Raw genomic sequence first — 17285 nt, forward strand, 5'->3', positions numbered from 1 at the left:
CTTGAATAAACTCATATTCATATCCTCCTCTCCTCTACTATGACTGTAAGAGCCTATAAAAGAATTACAGTTCATAGAAGAATAGTAATATTACTTTACTCACCTTGACAATGAAATATAGATTATATCATTGGCTATTTCTTTGGAGGTTTTTACAGTGTTGTCAGAAATCCTAAGGTTCTTAAAACTGAGGGGATAAGACCCCTCCCTTTGATTGAGCATTACTGTCAGAAGTCATGATCTATGAGGAATTTCCCTACTGAGCATTTTTATCTGAGTGTGAAGAAGTGAAAATCCACTACTTTGGGGACAGGAGAGTAAACACAGGAATTTCAGAAAGGAGCTAGAAATCAGGGCATATGGGGACACAAGACCAAAGGCTGTTGGGACGCTAATCTTATATAGAGTTTGGATTCTCCACACAAGGCTTGAGATAGGAAGAAACATAGTTTGGCGTGGGTGTGTTCTGCCCTACCTTGAATCTGCATTCTGAACTAAGGAATTTTTAACTGAGACCAGAACCCACAAGAGAAGAAAAGAGGTTCCTAGAGGTCAAGATGAAGAAGATAGCAAAAAGACTAGAATCTGCTGCTGAAGAAATTGACATTATCCATTATCCATTATCCATTTCAACTCCACCTTAGAATGATGTCCTTTCACGCCATCACTAAAATTGTGTGTAATGAAAACAATTAAGCATTTTCTCCAAACTCATTACATCCATCAAACTGCCTTAATATAGTCTGTTTGGGGACCTAAGGTAGATATAATAACCATATCAAACTTAATATCTACATCAAATAACTTCTAACATAAGTAAGATGAAGCATTAAAAATCATGTGACACATGACAGCTTAATAAAGAAAAATACTAAATGGCCATTCACTTCCACTGAATCATGACTTTCCTGGGACTCCAGCTCCACCTGCATAAATGGAGTGACCACAGTCAGCCATCTCCAAAGCCCATGCGAGGGTCCAAATTATTTGATGTTGAAATGTATAAATGACTTTCCCTGTTCTCTAGCCTTCACAAAGGTCCAAGTCTCCGAGAAGCACAGCACAGTGGACAGGACCCCTGAGGCATCATTCTTTTGGTTCTCAACATTAGGACCAAGACAGTAACAAGTGTTCAGTTTTTCAGGTGTCCATGGATACCTTTCACTCTCTTTCTACCAATGTGTTATACAGAAAGAGACAATTAACACACCCAATGACCACAAGCAAACCAAGAAATACCAGCAGCACCCCCCAAAAGCTCCATCTCTGTCCCATTCCAATGACAATCCACTCCAACCCCACCCAAGATAATCACCATCTTCACCTGATAAGATAATCACTTCCTTGCTTTTCTTTATAGGATTACTACTCATTTATGAATGCATGCCTAAATGACATGGTTCAAAACTTTACATGAATGAAAAATTACTAGCCCATTCTGTCATGGCTTCTTTCTTTTGGTCCACATTATATTTGCAAGACAAATCCAAGTTGTGTGTATCTGAGATGTATCCATTTTCATTGCTCTATAATTTCTGGGTGAATCACACATAACATTGTACCCATCCTACTGTTGATGGATGGACATTTGGATTGGACAACTGTTTTCAATTTGGAGCTATTACCACAATGATGTTATTAAAATGAATGTGCACGTGTATGTATTCTGAAACACATGTGCACATACCTTATTATTTGTGAAACAGCTAGGTTATAGAATGTACTCACCTTCCCAATATTACAAAATTCCAGAAGGTTGTCTGTTTTCTGAAGGGGTAGTACCAATGCATATAATGAATCTACAGGGCACACGGGGGGAAGGGGAGAAGGAAAATGGCAGGAGCTTGTCATCTATATTTTCTGGTAATGAAATTCTATATGGTTAAGAACAAATTCTTTTTTGTATTTTGGGGGGTTTTTTTGGGGGAGGTGGACTTGTTAACTGCCCAGTATGATTAGGCCTCCAAATGATAACATTTTATGCTTAAAACTGGATTGTAGTCATGTCCATGCTCTAGCTCTAAAGAACTGAAAAGTAGGAAAAAAATCAAAGGCAACAATTTACTTTTAAGCAAGTAAAGCTGAAGTTAGAATATATATAGTTGCTAGGTTTCCATTTTTACTTGAAGGGGTAAACTACTATTTTTTTTAAGATTTCATCTATTTATTTGACAAAGAGAGAGAGAGAGCCAGCGAGAGAGGGAACACAAGCAGGGGGAATGGGAGAGGAAGAAGCAGGCTCCCAGTGGAAGAGCCCAATGCGGGGCTCAATCCCAGGACTCTGGGATCACGCCCTGAGCCGAAGGCAGATGTTTAATGACTGAGCCACCCAGGCACCCCCTAACCTTTTAATGAAGAAATTAAATCAATTTTACAATCTCATCCAGAAAATGGAAAAGAAGGAACATTCTCTAACCCATTTTATGAGACCTGCATTACTCTAATACCAGAGACAAATACATTACCAGAAAACTCTCAAGCAATATCTCTCATGAATATAAGCACAATAATCCTCAACAAGATATTAGCAAATCAAAATCCGGTGCTATATAAAAACAGATCTCATCACAACCAAGTGCGATTCATCTAAGGAAGGCAAGGCTGGTTCAGCATTCAAAAGTCACTCAATGTAATTCACCATACTAACAGACTATGAAAAAATGTACTAACATCTCAATAGATGCAGAAAAAACATTTGATAAAATTCAACATCACTTTATGCAAAAAACTTTTACCAACTATAAATAAGAGAGAATTGAACCTACCAAAGGGCATTTACAAATAATAATAATACAGTTAACATCACAGAAAATGGTAGGAGACTAAGTGCTTTCCACCTAAGATCTGGGAAAAGGCAAAGCTATCCTCTCTCCCCTCTGTTGTTCAATATCATACTCTAAGTCCTTGCCAGTAAATAAGATAATAAAACAGAAAAAAAGGCATACAGATTGGAGAGAAAGGAAGAAATGTGTCTTTGTTCATGAACAGAATTGTCTGTGTAAAGGATCCAAAAGAGTCTTCAAAATAACTCCTTGATCAAATAATGAGTTTAAGCAAGACTGCAGGATACTAGGTCAATATAGAAAAGTTGTCACATTCCTATATATCAGTAGTAAACAACTTGAATTTGAAATCTAAAAAGAAAGACATTTAAAATAGCATCTCAGTAATGAAGCTTAGGTATAAATCTAACAAAGTATGTTCAGGATCTATATGCTGAAAATGACCAAATACTGATGAAAGAAATCCAGAAGCTCCAAATAAAAGGAGAGATCATTGTCATAAATTGGAAAACTCCATATTATTAAATCATCAATGGCCCTCATTTGGTGTATGGGTCCAATCCACTCTCAACCTAAGTCAGCAACCTTTTCTGTAAATAATTGACAATTGACTCCAAAATGTATACTGAAGTCAAAAGAACTGAGATAATCAGAAAGAATTTTGAAAAGATGAACAAATTAGAAGACTCATAACATCCTATTTCAAGACTTACTATAAAGCTACAGTAATCAAAACAGTGTGGTTTTGGTGAAAGAGGAGACAAGTAAATCAAAATTGACAGTTACCCTTAGTGATTTTTGGCCCAGGTGCCAAGGCAATGGAGAGAGGATAATGCTTTTGACAAATGCCTGCTATAACAATTGGACATCCATTTTCAAAACAAGAATCTCAGTGTGTGCCTTATTTTATAAGACTTAATTTAAAAATAGATTACAGTCCTAAATATAAAGTCTTCTAAATATCAGTCTTTTAGAAGAAATACCGGGGGAAAAAATCATTGAAACCTTGGGTTAGTCAAACATCTTAGACACCAAAAATATGATCTACAAAAGGAAACAAGTTGATAAACAGATTTCATCAAAATTCAAAATTCTGCACTGTGAAAGACATTGTTCAGAGAATTTTTTTAAAGTCACAGACTGGGAGGAAATATTTGCAAGTTACATGGCTGACAAAGGCATTGTACCAGGGGTTGGAGGGTCGGGGAGAAGAGTGTAACTAAATGAGTATTTAGGGTAATGGAACAATTCTTTATCTTGATTATGGTGATGGTTACACAACCGTGTGTATTTTTCAAGACTCATAGACTGCACACTAAAAGGAGTAAATTTTAGTGTATATAAATTTAAAAATAAAGAAGAAAAGATGATGTGAGTTGACAATATTTTTAACCACTGGTACAACCATATGGATATGTACTAGCTAAAAAACAGCTCTGAATAAGGCCAGTACCCATGACGAAAAAAAAAAATTAAATAGTCAACTAAACCATGTTCTTGAGGTTTGTATCTATTTGAGGAAGTTTTTTATTTCTTTGCTGGCTTGTTTTGTCTCTTTGGGGTTGTGGCACTTCCGGGGGAAATTCTGAAAATGAACTGAGCTCGTCTCTAGAGAAAGACAAAGTACTACCTCAAGAACCATCTCATGGGGGGATGACTCTCTAAGTAGAGCCAATGGTGTTGACAAAAAAAAACCAAGATTGAAATTTTTTAAAAGATTCACAGAGACTATGCTGACTGAAAAATAAACATCTCTTGGTCTACAGACATCCAGAGACAGATTGTATGGCTTTTCACTTCTCAAGGGGAGAAAATGGGAGCTCCTGAGGAGAAACAGAACCACATCTGTCTGTTAGTCTTCAGTCTCTGCCTTCCATACTTGCCCCTCACAGATCAGAACCTCGGGAGAAATTTGGTCTCAGTAGGCTGGCCTTATAATTTTGAGTGTGAGGGTAAACTTTGCACATGTAAAGGGTTAAATCTGAACTAGCACAGGACATCGATGCAGTGGTATACACAGCCTTAAAGTTCCCTAATTAGGAAACTCGCATTTTGGAGAAACTGCTATGTACTGTGAACCCTCACTCAACTCACTCCACTGGCTTTCTTCCCTATGCATGGCACCCTTCCCCTCTCAGCCCTCCCTGACAGTCCTCCACGTCAGAAAACAGCTCTTGTATGCATCAGTGTTCATTTTCATCAATCCATTACCTATCCCAAAGGCACATGCATGGTAAAACCTCACCTAATTAAGAAATGGCAGATATATGACACCTGTTAAACATCAAAGCTGGTGAGAAAAATTTAAGAAGCTTGGGAATGCATGTGTGGGTGTGGGGAGTGCTTATAAACAACTCCACATGGACGATTTTGCCTAAAAAATGAGGACAGCTTTATTGGTTCACACTGTTAAATACTCCTTATTCAACTAGCAGAAAGTTTCAAGCATCAGAGAATTTCCCAGCCATGCAATGACTGTTTGGGAAGCAATTTGCCAGATGTCTGTGAGAGTTAACTCACTGTAGGTCCCTATGCAATCAGGCCCCTAGTTAATGGCTTCAGAGCCATTAAAAAATCTCAGGATTAGTTATCTGGTGCAATACCCTTTATCCAGAAATGGTCCCTGTGTGACACCGGAGAGGAGAACAGTGAGCACCTAGCACATGGTGAGCATGAACTCAAATCTTTCCTCCAATTACAAAGCCTCCAGATGGTTGGAGAAATGGTTCCCCCTCATCAGTGCGTCCTGTATATCTTTACTATAATTACCGGTCAGAACTTCTTTTCATTAAAAAGAAACATGTCAGGGGGCACCTGGCTGGCACAGTAGGTTAAGCAACCGACTCTTGGTTTCGGCTCAGGACAGGATCTCATGCGTTGTGAGATCGAGCCCCGTGACGGGCTCCACGCTCAGCGGGAGTCTGCTTGGATAATCTCTCTCTCTGCCCCTTCCTCCCCTCTCTCTCTCAAATAAATACATAAATAAAATCTTAAAAAAAAAAAACATGTCAAATCACTCAGCAAATAAGTAAATGCTAAGGATGTTGTGATTCTTTAGGACTTTAAAGAATAGGGTTGGACTTCAGGAACATTGCTGAGCTTGCTCTGCCCCAACTTCCAAAGAGTGAAAGAAAGAAATAAAAGCAAAATATTCACTGTCTGGAAAGAAATTACTAGTAAGACATATGACAAGGATCAGTGTTGGGAGGGACTGCATATTTTAATTATGTATACAAATGACTTGGTACTGAGAACAAGATTTGCAGATTACATTAAACAGGGAGGGGAAGGGACACAGCACAGTAAATAATAAGGTACCCAAATGCCAAGTGGCAGCCAAGGATTTACATTATTATGTGTTATATGTGGGCTTAGAAGACAGAAAATGCAGATAAGTGTAAATAAATGTCAAATAATGTGCCCAGTGGCCAAGAAATATAGAAAGTGAATTTGAGATCAGGGGAAGAGTGCTGCAGCATAATGATCAGGATGGGAGGCAAACACAGGCTTGTCACACCCAAAACAAGCTTCCAGGGAAGCCAGAAATGTTTCTGTGCAAATTGGGATGGAAGAGAAAATCTATTGCGCCTGGTACAAAACATCCACCTAATAATACCTTCCAAACACAAAGGCACTGGCTTCTCCATCAACTTCATCAATGATCTGCAGGTAGCATTTCACTGGTATTAAAAGGAAGCATGGAGCTACAGCACTGGTTTTACTTAGTTCTAGCTCTGTCACTGGCCAGCTGGTCAACCTTGGTCATGTTGCTTCCTATATCTGGACCTGTTTTCTCATCTGTAAAATGATAAGATAGGCTCAGTGATTCCCCTCACACTTATTAGAGGACCTTTTAGCCAGCTTTTATGACAAATGGTCACAGAGAGCTTTGTCAGGGCTGAGATCCCTCTTTGTTGTGGTGGTCCCAGCACATGGCAGTGCCTGGGCATCTGGGTACTTAGCACAGTAAGAAAACACTGGTTACATGTTGAATGAATGGTTAAATCCTTTGAGACATGCTGACTTTCATGACTCAGTTCATTCCTTGTTGAAATTTCTTTTTAAGAAAATGTCTTTCCTATTTCAAATAAATATTTTCAAATTGAAATCTAGAACTTAAGGAAATATCTGATTCATTCAAGAAGGAAAAACTGATTTTACTTGCCTAGGTGTTTCTTGCCAAAATATCTCAGAGTTCAGAATCATATAAGAATGATCTCAGAGCTTAGAATCCCTGCTTGGAAGGCAGGGCTGCTTTGCTATCAATTTCTAAGGCAATTTCACATTCATTATTTCAATTTTTACAACAGTCTTTTGAGTTAAGAATTGTTAACACACCATCTGTTGTATAAATGAGAAAACCAAAATTCAGAGAAGAGCAATGATTTGACTATATTTTTTATTCCATTTTCTTAATTATGTAAGTATTTCAGATAAAAACATTAAGCTTGAAGAGTCTCTAAACACAACTTATGTAAACAATAGCCTGAGTACCACAGATTCATTCCTTGAGGTAGTTCGTAAGGACCTGGGAATCTGGATTCACACCCTGCACATGGATGCTGGCCTCCCCATTTACCAGTTGGGTAGCTTTAGGCAAGTTACTTGAGTTTTCTAATGTTGAGTTGCCAGGTCTACAAAATGGCAATAATCAGGTATTACTCCTTCATAGGGTTACTGTGAATATGAAGTGAGATCACACATTTAAAGTAATTGGTGTGTATGGGGTGCCTGGGTGGCTCAGTCGTTAAGCGTCTGCCTTCGGCTCAGGGCGTGATCCCGGTGTTCTGGGATCGAGCCCCACATCAGGCTGCTCCGCTGGAAGCCTGCTTCTTCCTCTCCCACTCCCCCTGCTTGTGCTCCCTCTCTAGCTGGCTGTCTCTATCTCTGTCAAATAAATAAATAAAATTTTAAAAATAAATAAAGTAATTGGTGTGTAAAAAGTACTCAATGAATCCAAGCCCTTAGTATGAAGAACATCTTAAAAATGGACTAAAACAGGCCTGAAATATACATTTTAACACATGCAAGATGAAGCTCAAGAAAGAAATATACTAAGATTTTATTTATTTATTTCAGAGAGAGAATGCACGAGTGTGAGCAGGGGGAGGTACAGAGAGAGAGGAAGAGAGAATCTCAAGCAGACTCCCCGCTGAGCATGGAGCCCAACACGGGGCTCAATCTCACAACCCTGAGATCATGACCTGAGCCGAAATCAAGGGTGGGCATCTTAACAAACTGAGCCACCCAGGCGCTCCAAAAATAAATATTTTTGAAGAATATTAATAATATAATACAAATACGAGAGAACAGAACAAGATACACAGCCCTACATTCAATATCACTTTGTTTATAAACAATATAAATGTTTGATGAAAAGATTAGAAAGATAACTTCAAATTATATGCAGTATTCATTCCCTGGGGGAGAAATTATTGATGATATATTGATGAATACAGATTTTCTATTTCAATGGCCTTGCCAGAAAAGATGAGCCTTCTGGCAAATCATCTCACTTACTTAACCAATGGAAATACCGCAAATGCAAGTTCATTGCCTCACACATCAACAACAGGAATGAGCTGACCTTGCCTGGGTGTTGTGAAAGGAAGCGTGTGCTTCAGTAGTGAACTCTGCAGAGCCCGGCATTACAAAAACACCATCCCACTTATGGAGGTTCTTCTTTAGCTTGTGTCTTATTAGCACTTCTATCATCATTACATATAAGATAACAAGAAATCAGGACCCAAGAAGTAAAACATAGCTTTCCAAGCACCTTATAGGACTTCAATGTATAATTGAAAGAATACAGGCCTAGAGCAGTTATGTGACTGGACAGGTCCAGCAGCTGGCTAAGGCACAGCCTGGTCAGGAGTCCACATCCGGTGATCTGAAGGCCCTTGAATTTTCCCAAACATCCTTATGCCCAAGCAGAAATACACTGATATATACAGTCAAAATTGCTTAGCCATATATTAATGAGGGAAAAGATATATTTCAACATATGTACCCAAAACAAGCATTTCAATCCAGAATAGTTTCAACAAATCATCAAAGTTGCTTTGCCAGTCTGTTCAAATGGAAACAATATTCAATGCAACCAAACAAAAAAATCAACCCCCAAATCAAATCCTTTCTGATGCCATTTTTACAAACAATAGCATTCCTACCTTTGAAGGTCACAAATAACCATGGTGTCATTCTGTCACCAAGAAATAGTCATGGAAAAAGGATAAATATTGTCTCACATAACAATTACATTTTTTTCCTGAAGGGCAAAGTAATATGACTTGCATAATCTCAGAGATTTTTTTTTTTTATTACAAAGGCAGGAATGTCAAATCCCCTTTTCATGAACACCTCACATAATAAAAGTTAGGCTCATAGGCAGATAGGCAAGTCAATGCAGGGAGAATAATTAAGATCCAGGACTACGAAGAGCTAGAAAGGAAGGTGGGCTTCTGGCAGTGAAGACTAATAGAGTAATTATGAAAAACTAGGGATAGTGCCTGGAAAGCAGTGGGAAAGGACTTGAGACCTACTGGTTTCAGTCTCCAAAACGAAAATCAATCTGCCAGTAGATTTGATATCCAGTCTCCCCACATCAGACTGTGTGCTGCCCGGAGGAAAGATGCACTGTACATTTGAGGAGCAGCCCCAGTTCTGAAATTTGAGCAACAACTGAGAATTAACAGCTTCTAGGAAGGTTACTTGGCCATCTTGCTTGTCTTCCCAAGAGGAATCAGCCTTCATAGCTCCCGGATTCTCTACCCAAGGCTGTTCAGGCTTAGACACAGAGATCTGAGCACTGGGAGTCACATCAATTATATTAAAAGTGAACAAGTCCCCTTCCTGCCTTGATAGTAAGCCACAGATGTACTGTTGATGTGGTCACCTGGTAATTCACCTCTTCATCGGAGAACATGAAAATCTTACAGAATGAAAGACATAACTTGGAAGACGACAAGGAGTCGTAATGAAAAGCTATACAGGTTGTCTAACTGGGCAGCATAAATAAAAGTTAAAAGAAATAGACCAGAGAAAGTATTTTACACATTAAAAAAAAAAATCCATAATTGCCTTCCATGCAAGATTGTTAAAGGCAAAAACCGGGACCATTTACAAAGCAATTAGGTGTTATCCTGGGGAAAACATAACATTAAAAAGAAGATTACGCTCAATTGTTCAAAGCCTCTTCTTGTGCCCTGTAGGGGTCCTGTGCTTTCAATGTGCCACTGAAGAGCTGACCTACCAGGGATATCTGGTGAGGTTCTCCAAGCCAAGCTGCTGATGGCAGGGGATGGCTTCATTACAGTATGATAAAGGCTCAACCTCACTGCTTATTCCAGACCTGAAGTGCCCCCAAATATAATTGGATAGCTCCCCACATCTGAATTCCAACATCATTACCAGTCATTGACAAACAGAGGGCAAACTCAGCATTACACAGAAATTTCAAGGACACATAAATACGTTGAGGAGAGTTGCTTCTAAAATATGAAGGGTGAGGGAAGGTAAAGAAAAAAGAGCAATGAACAACAGAGACCTTCCCCTGCTTACATCAACCTTGCAGCCATCTCTTTTCCTCGGGGCACTCCTCTTTATCAGCTGAAGCCTCTCATTCCATAGGTTTCTCTCAAAGTGGAGCCATTAAACAAAAATCAGGGTCTAGTGGTCACAATGCTTGCTGATACAGCTCACCTGGGACTTTCGGACTGGAAACTCAAGTCATGAATTCCTCCCTTCTAACAAGGATGCTGCCGTCAGTACTTTTATTCCCTGGAGGGTGTGGAGTACTTGTCGGCATTGTTCACACTGTTATCTGCCCGGTGCCAACCCCAGCTCCCCCACACCCACCCCAAGTTTCCCTGAACTGCTGTTTTCTCCTCTCTGCTTATCTTCTACTGATCTGCTGAGTCAAAATGTGCTGCTGTTTTCCGAGAAGTAAAATAACTGTATTCCGTATACACTTGTTCTGAACATGCAGCTGAAGTGGAAATTTCTCAGGTGGTACATTTTTAAGGTTATTGCCAGCTCCAACCTTTGCGGACATGTCAATTTGAACACGTAGAGCTAGTACAATGGAAACTAAAACTAATGCAGTACTAGCAAGAAATTGCTCATTTTAGGTTACAGTTGGAATGATCAGAGTGTCAGGGGGAGTCTAGTAGGTTTGTCAGCACGTTTTATTAGTAGCTTTGGTTTTGCCTTAATTGTTCAATAACAAAGAGCTTTGTAGCACCATGATGAAGAACAAATATCAGACCACTTGGATTTGAATCCCTGCTCCCTTTACCACCTTAATGACCTTGACCTTCAGCAAATTATTCAATTTCTTAAAGCCCCAGCTTTCCCATCTCTAGAATGCATATAATAATAGTATATTGTAGCGACAATTATGGGAGATAATCTCTTAAGGAGGTAGCACAATGCAAACACATCATTAAGAATGAAACAAAGGTTAGCTGTGTTAGGAAAGTTTTAAAGAGAAAATGAGCAGAATGAAGGTTCATTTTTCTTAAGGGATCTCCTAGAAAATTAGTGAAAGCTCAATACATGAAAATTTCGAGAGCAGAGATTCTCAAATTGTAGCATGCATCGGAATCATCTGGAGAGCTTGTTAAAACTCCCATTGCTGGACCGCAGCCCCAGAATATCTGATTCAGTAAGATTGGGATGGGTCCTGGGAACCTGCATTTCTAACCAGTTCCCATATAATGCTGATGCTGTTGGTCTAGGGGCCACCTGAGGAGAGTCGTTGCTACAGCTAAAGGAGAGCAAGCTGAGGAACTATTAGGTGCCTACCATGTGTCACACTTTGTACACATACCATATTTAGTCCACTGAAAGGCACTGATCTTGCTCTCTAAATATAAAAGCCATACTTCTAATTCAGTCGTAAATTTTTCCATTCAGTTCTAAAAGGTTGGCTAGTATTGAGATATTTTCTTGGGCAAGAAATTTATTTTCACTTACAGACATATGATTTGAACCAATCCTGCTCAATCACTGTAGTTAATAAACAGATTTTTTGATCTATTCGTATGCTTTGGAGGTTGAAAAATATACTCTACCCTACCCTCCAAGATTTATATGCCAAAGGATTTGTCATACCTAAATGCAAAAGGAACACAAGAGAGGGAAGTAAGTGATGGGTCAGGAAATTAAATTCATAATAAAAGTATCACTTTTCAACATTTTCTATTTTGGCATTAATCCAAATTCAAATATCAGTAACATTCATTAGTTATTAATAAAATTTTAATAAGAACATTAACAACTCTCTTTCTGATCATTATCAGCACTTTTGAAAAAATACAAGCTACGTAATAAAATAACATCACAAAATAAACTGAAAGTTTAAATCTATGCTTCAAAATTCATGAGCCCTTGGTGGAACGATATAAGAAAAAGAAAAGTTTGTTTAAAATGGGAATGGAATAAAGGGCTCTTTTAAACCCTTGAAACTCCATGTCCAAGATGAAGAATGAGGACATTTCTACCTTTCATTTAAAATATTATTCAGAGTATAATTTTTGAAGTCAGTTAAATCAATAAATGCCATGAAAAAGCCTGGTATGAACCAGGTGACCTCATTAATGCCAGCTTCACAGTTTAATGACATTCCATCATATTGAATGTTAAGGTGTAAAGTACAAATTAATCATGGCAATAGGAGTATGCAATTCCATTTTGTCTTGTTAGAATGCATTTCTTGACTATAGTTAATTTGACCTTGATAGCAATGACCAAATGAAACAACTTTTAAAATAAATGTGTAACAAGCCTTTATTTGGTGAAATGTAATATCTTCTGCTTTCAAATCACTACTAGTGAATAGCTGTTAAAGCAAAGCTTCTTACAAAATGCGTTAGTTTCACTACTTCTCAAATAATAACTCAATTGCATGTTTCTGCTAATGACTGGTACCTAAAACTATTGGATTTTCCCCATTCCAGAACATGGTCAAAGAACTGAAATCTCACAAATAAAATGCAACGTGTGACTTAAAAGGAAAACATTGCACCTTCATTTTTCTCCATTTTAAGCAAATTTCTCTATTTGAGATTATTTTTTAATAGAAATAAATGAGATTTTGAGAGAAAGAATTTTGTTGCTAGTGGTTTGAATATTTTTTTCTTTCTCCAAAGCACAAACCAGTGCTTGTTTTTGCCTTTAAAAATGGGCCATAGATATTCTTTATTTTATAAAACAAAGGCTAATTTTCCTGACGTGCATTGGTTAGCCAGATTACCCCATTCAGCCTTTTGGACACAGACATTTTCTAAAAGTTAAGACCACTGAGATAATAAGGAACAAAATGTGATGATAAAGGTTTGCTGAAAGAATAAGGAATTCTAGGCACATCTGATGAGTCTATTCACCAACAATTATGGAAGCCAGGCTCCCTACAGAAATAGCTGTTCTCCAAGCTGTGTAATTATTGATCTGCACATGCTGCACGTGAGCTGACTTAGGGAGGAAGCACTAACTCCAAGCCCCCTCTGCTTAAATATCATTAATTGAGCTATTTCTACCTGTTAGCCATTATTCTGGAGGAAAAAAAAAAGCTATTGCCCATCCATCCTCACACCCCTACCCCCAACTCAACCCCCATCTAGAGGGTTTGCAATCTCCTGGGAGAGAAAAATTATGTGCACAGTCTGTCCCTTCTTTTCCTTTGTTGTCCTCTGCAGGTGCCCTGAACTCCAGCATGCCAGGCTTCTTTTAGGTCCTTGGATGCATCATGCTACCTCTTACCCCAGAGCCCGAGTACATGCTCTTCCCTCTTACTTGGAAAATGCTCCCTTCCTTGACCATAGTACATATTACTCATTCTTCATGCGCCATAATTAACACTGTTTTCTCAGGGAAGCCATCCCTAACTTCCCATTATATATCCTAAAAGTCCTGAGATTTTTCCTTTATAGCATGAATAGTTTCCTTTCGATAACCATGTATTAGTAGAAATATTTGACCTATGTCTATATCGTCCACTTGTCAACATCAAACCTTCTTGGTTGCTTGCCATGTGCCACGTACTGTGTTGGGAACATAAGTGTGTTGGGAATCCATGTTGGGAAACAAGACAGAGTCCCTATCCTCATGGAACAGTCATCAAATAAAAATCATAATAAATACTATCAAAGAAATACACAAGGTTTTATAACTGATAAAAGCCTATTTGATATAATGTGGTCAGGGACACTGATGCATCAGAGATGAGACACTGCTAACAGAAAATGTATTCCAGGCACAGGGAAGAGCCAGCACGAAAGGCCTTAAAGCCGGAAGAGCTTCCTCCAGTGAAGACCATCAGACAAGGCAAGCAGGGCTGGGACTTAGTGGGGAGAGGACCATGAGATCAGGATGCAATGGCCAATTAGGTAGTAAATCCCACAGTCAAAGAAGGAATTTTTTTTTTACTCTAAACCAATTGTAAGAGTGACATTTTAGTACAATCGGATAAGTGGTGGCACAAAAAGACAGCAAGTGGTTCTGCTGAAGGAGAAGAATCATGAAGTACAAAGAGCATGGGAGGGATAATGCACTAGGTCTTAAAGGGACTTGCCAAGAGGAAAAGGAGAGACTATTAAGTCTACAAATGGTGCCTTGTTATTCAGCTCTAAGACAACCGCTCTTTAGCCAACCTTCTGGAATAAAAAGGACATGGCAATCACCCATGAAACACTGCTTATTGTTCAGTCTAACCACCTGAAAATAAACATCTTCTTTTATGCATTGGTATTAAAAAAAAAAAAAAAGACTACCTTTTGGCCAGAACCACCATCTTCCAGTAACTCCCCAAAATGACCAACTCAAAGGGAAAGAGGAGAGGTAACTGCTATGTGTATGTTCTCTAGGCTTTTTAGAAAACATGGGGTTGTTCTTTTGGCCACATACATGTGAATCTACAAAAAAAAGGTGATATTGGGGACATCAAGGGAAGGAGCACTGTTCACAAAGGAACGCCCCACAAATGTTACCATGGCAAAACTGGAAGAGTCTACGATGCTACCCAGCATGCTGTCAGCATTGTGGTAAACACACAAATGAAGGGCAAGACTTTTGCCAAGAGACTTAATGTATGTATTGAGTATATTAAACACTCAAAGAGCTGAGATAGCTCCTGAAGTGTGTGAAGGAAAATGACCAGAAATATAAGGAAGCCAAAGATAAAGGTACTTGGGTTCAACTGAAGTGCCAGCCTACCCCACCCAGAAAAGCACACTTTGTGAGAGCCAATGGAAAGGAGCCTGAACTGCTGGAGCCCATTCCCTATGAATTCATGGCATGATAAATGGGAAAAAAATAATAATAAAAGACCACAAGACTATTAAAAAAAAAAAGTCTACACATACTGTCGTTGTAACTGGAGACTTCATAGAAAAAACATTGAGGTGCTAAGGTCCTCTTACAAACACACATATCTTCTTCATGCCCCAGTAAAACGACTCTACTCACACCAAAGACTGCAGTGAGCAGAAATAAATGTTTACTGTCAGCCCAAGTCAAAGGTGTGTTCAATGGTCTAGATCAAGGAATGACCAGCCATGTGCTCAAGATCTTGGACTACCGTATGCATGGCTATAGAACCAAGGGTAAAACGACAAGGTCTCTCTATATATTGGGGTGTGTGTGTGTGTGTGTGTGTGTGTGTGTGTGTGTATTCGCGCAATACAACTATTACCAAACGTTACAGATCTATGGCACTGGAAAGACCTTTCTCAATGGAAAGCCCAGGTGGTACAGTTTTCAGCTGTCAGGATCCTATAGCACTAGATGGTTGATGCACGACTGAAGAAAAGTGCTCAGACAGCACCTTTCTACTACCCTCTTAGATTTAGTGACTGTAAAACACTGAAGCTAAAGTAAAGGTTTTCTGTATTATGATGTTCTAGCCTAATATACCCCAAAAGATATAAATATTATAAACAAAAACAAGGGAAGGTGGGGGGAGTCAAGAAATTTCCTTAGAAGAACTAGTCTGTGGGTACCTGGGTGGCTCAGTCGGTTAAGCATCCAACTCTTGGTTTCAGCTCAAGTCATGATCTCATGGGTCAAGAGATGGAGCTTGACACTGGGCTCCGCATTCAGCGGGGAGTCAGCTTGCAGATTCTCTTTCTCCCTCTCCTTCTTCCCCTCCCCCCACTTGTGCATGCAGGTACACTCTCTCTCAAATAAGTAAATAAATCTTTTAAAAAGAGAGAGGAGGAGGAGGAGGAGGAGGAGGAGGAGGAGGAGGAGGAGGAGGAGGAGGAGGAGGAGGAAGCCTGGATGTGGGATGCTATTCTTTCTTCCTATGGCTGCTGTAACAAATGACCCCAAACTGGGTAACCATCCTCTCACATTTCAGGAGGTCAGAAGTATAAAATCAAGGGGTTGGCTCCTTCTGGAGGCTCTGAAGGAGAAATTGCCCTTCACCTCTCTCTCTTGGCTGTTGACAGTCGCCAGCAATCCCTGACTTTCCTGGGCCTGTCACAGCGTCACTGTGATCTCTGTCTCCATCTGCACACAGCCCTCTCTGTGCTTCATGTGTCCTCTCTTCTTAGGGGGACACCGGTGTTCTCCTAAGGACTCTCTAGGTCCAGAATGCTTTCACCTCGAGGTCCTTAACTAATTATATCTGCCAAAGACCCTATTTCCAAATATGTTCACATTCTGAGTTTCTGTGCAGCCAAGAACTTTGGCAGAACCCGATTCAGCCCACTCCAGATGCTATTCTTGCCCCATGACTTCTAAGCACAGAGCTTCTCTAGGTTCCAAATGGCAACAGAGGGGGTGCCTTTAGGTCCAGAGTGGTAACTGAACACTTTCAACTATAAGGTTAACAGAAACGAGGCAGACATCTCTCTCGATGTCTCCTGCATTACAGCTTTTGAAACAGTTCTTTGAAAGAGAACCTTCTGTGCTAATATAGTTCTTCATATAGTTTATCTTTATCAATAAAACCTCAGGAAAATTAAAGCACAAGGAATTTGCCCCAAAAACACTATCAATTTGAATGAAATCCATAAAAGTTCCAAAGCAAGAATAAAGCCTGGGGTCTGTGCCCTCTCCATTCATGAGGCTTTTCAGTTTAAAAAAAAAATGGATGCCAAGCACAAATGGACCGCTGGCCTAGATTTGGACACACATGAACGTAAATAGCTGTTGGCTTAGAATAGTGGAAATCAGAAATGCTTATTGCTGCTTTCATTCAGGTGGGCTTTTTTTTTTTTAATGTGGCTTAGTTTTTTCTACTGTTAGTGATGAGAGAAATACCTTTTGTTTAGCTGAGCGCAGGAAGAAGGGCTCCAGCCTCCCATCAGAATAGACAGTGAACAGAGGCAGCCCCAGGTAGCACAGACCCGAAAGACATTTCCTAATATAAAACTTAGGGCTTTACTGTGACAAAATATCAGAGAAGGCTAAGTGTTGGCTTCAAAAAAGGAAGGTCAACTTCTGCAGCTCTTTCTCGGACAACAATCCCTGATGTTCCATTATTCTCTTTGTTCCTTA

At 39.4% G+C, this 17285-nt stretch overlaps 1 pseudogene; it reads left to right on the top strand.

The window, feature by feature from the left end:
• Positions 1-14593: 14593 nt before the first annotated feature.
• Positions 14594-15081, top strand: LOC113264208 (60S ribosomal protein L21-like; annotated as a pseudogene).
• The last annotated feature ends 2204 nt before the right edge of the window (positions 15082-17285 follow it).

The sequence above is a fragment of the Ursus arctos genome, unplaced genomic scaffold, assembly GCF_023065955.2.
Source record: "Ursus arctos isolate Adak ecotype North America unplaced genomic scaffold, UrsArc2.0 scaffold_31, whole genome shotgun sequence".
Taxonomy (NCBI): domain Eukaryota; kingdom Metazoa; phylum Chordata; class Mammalia; order Carnivora; family Ursidae; genus Ursus; species Ursus arctos.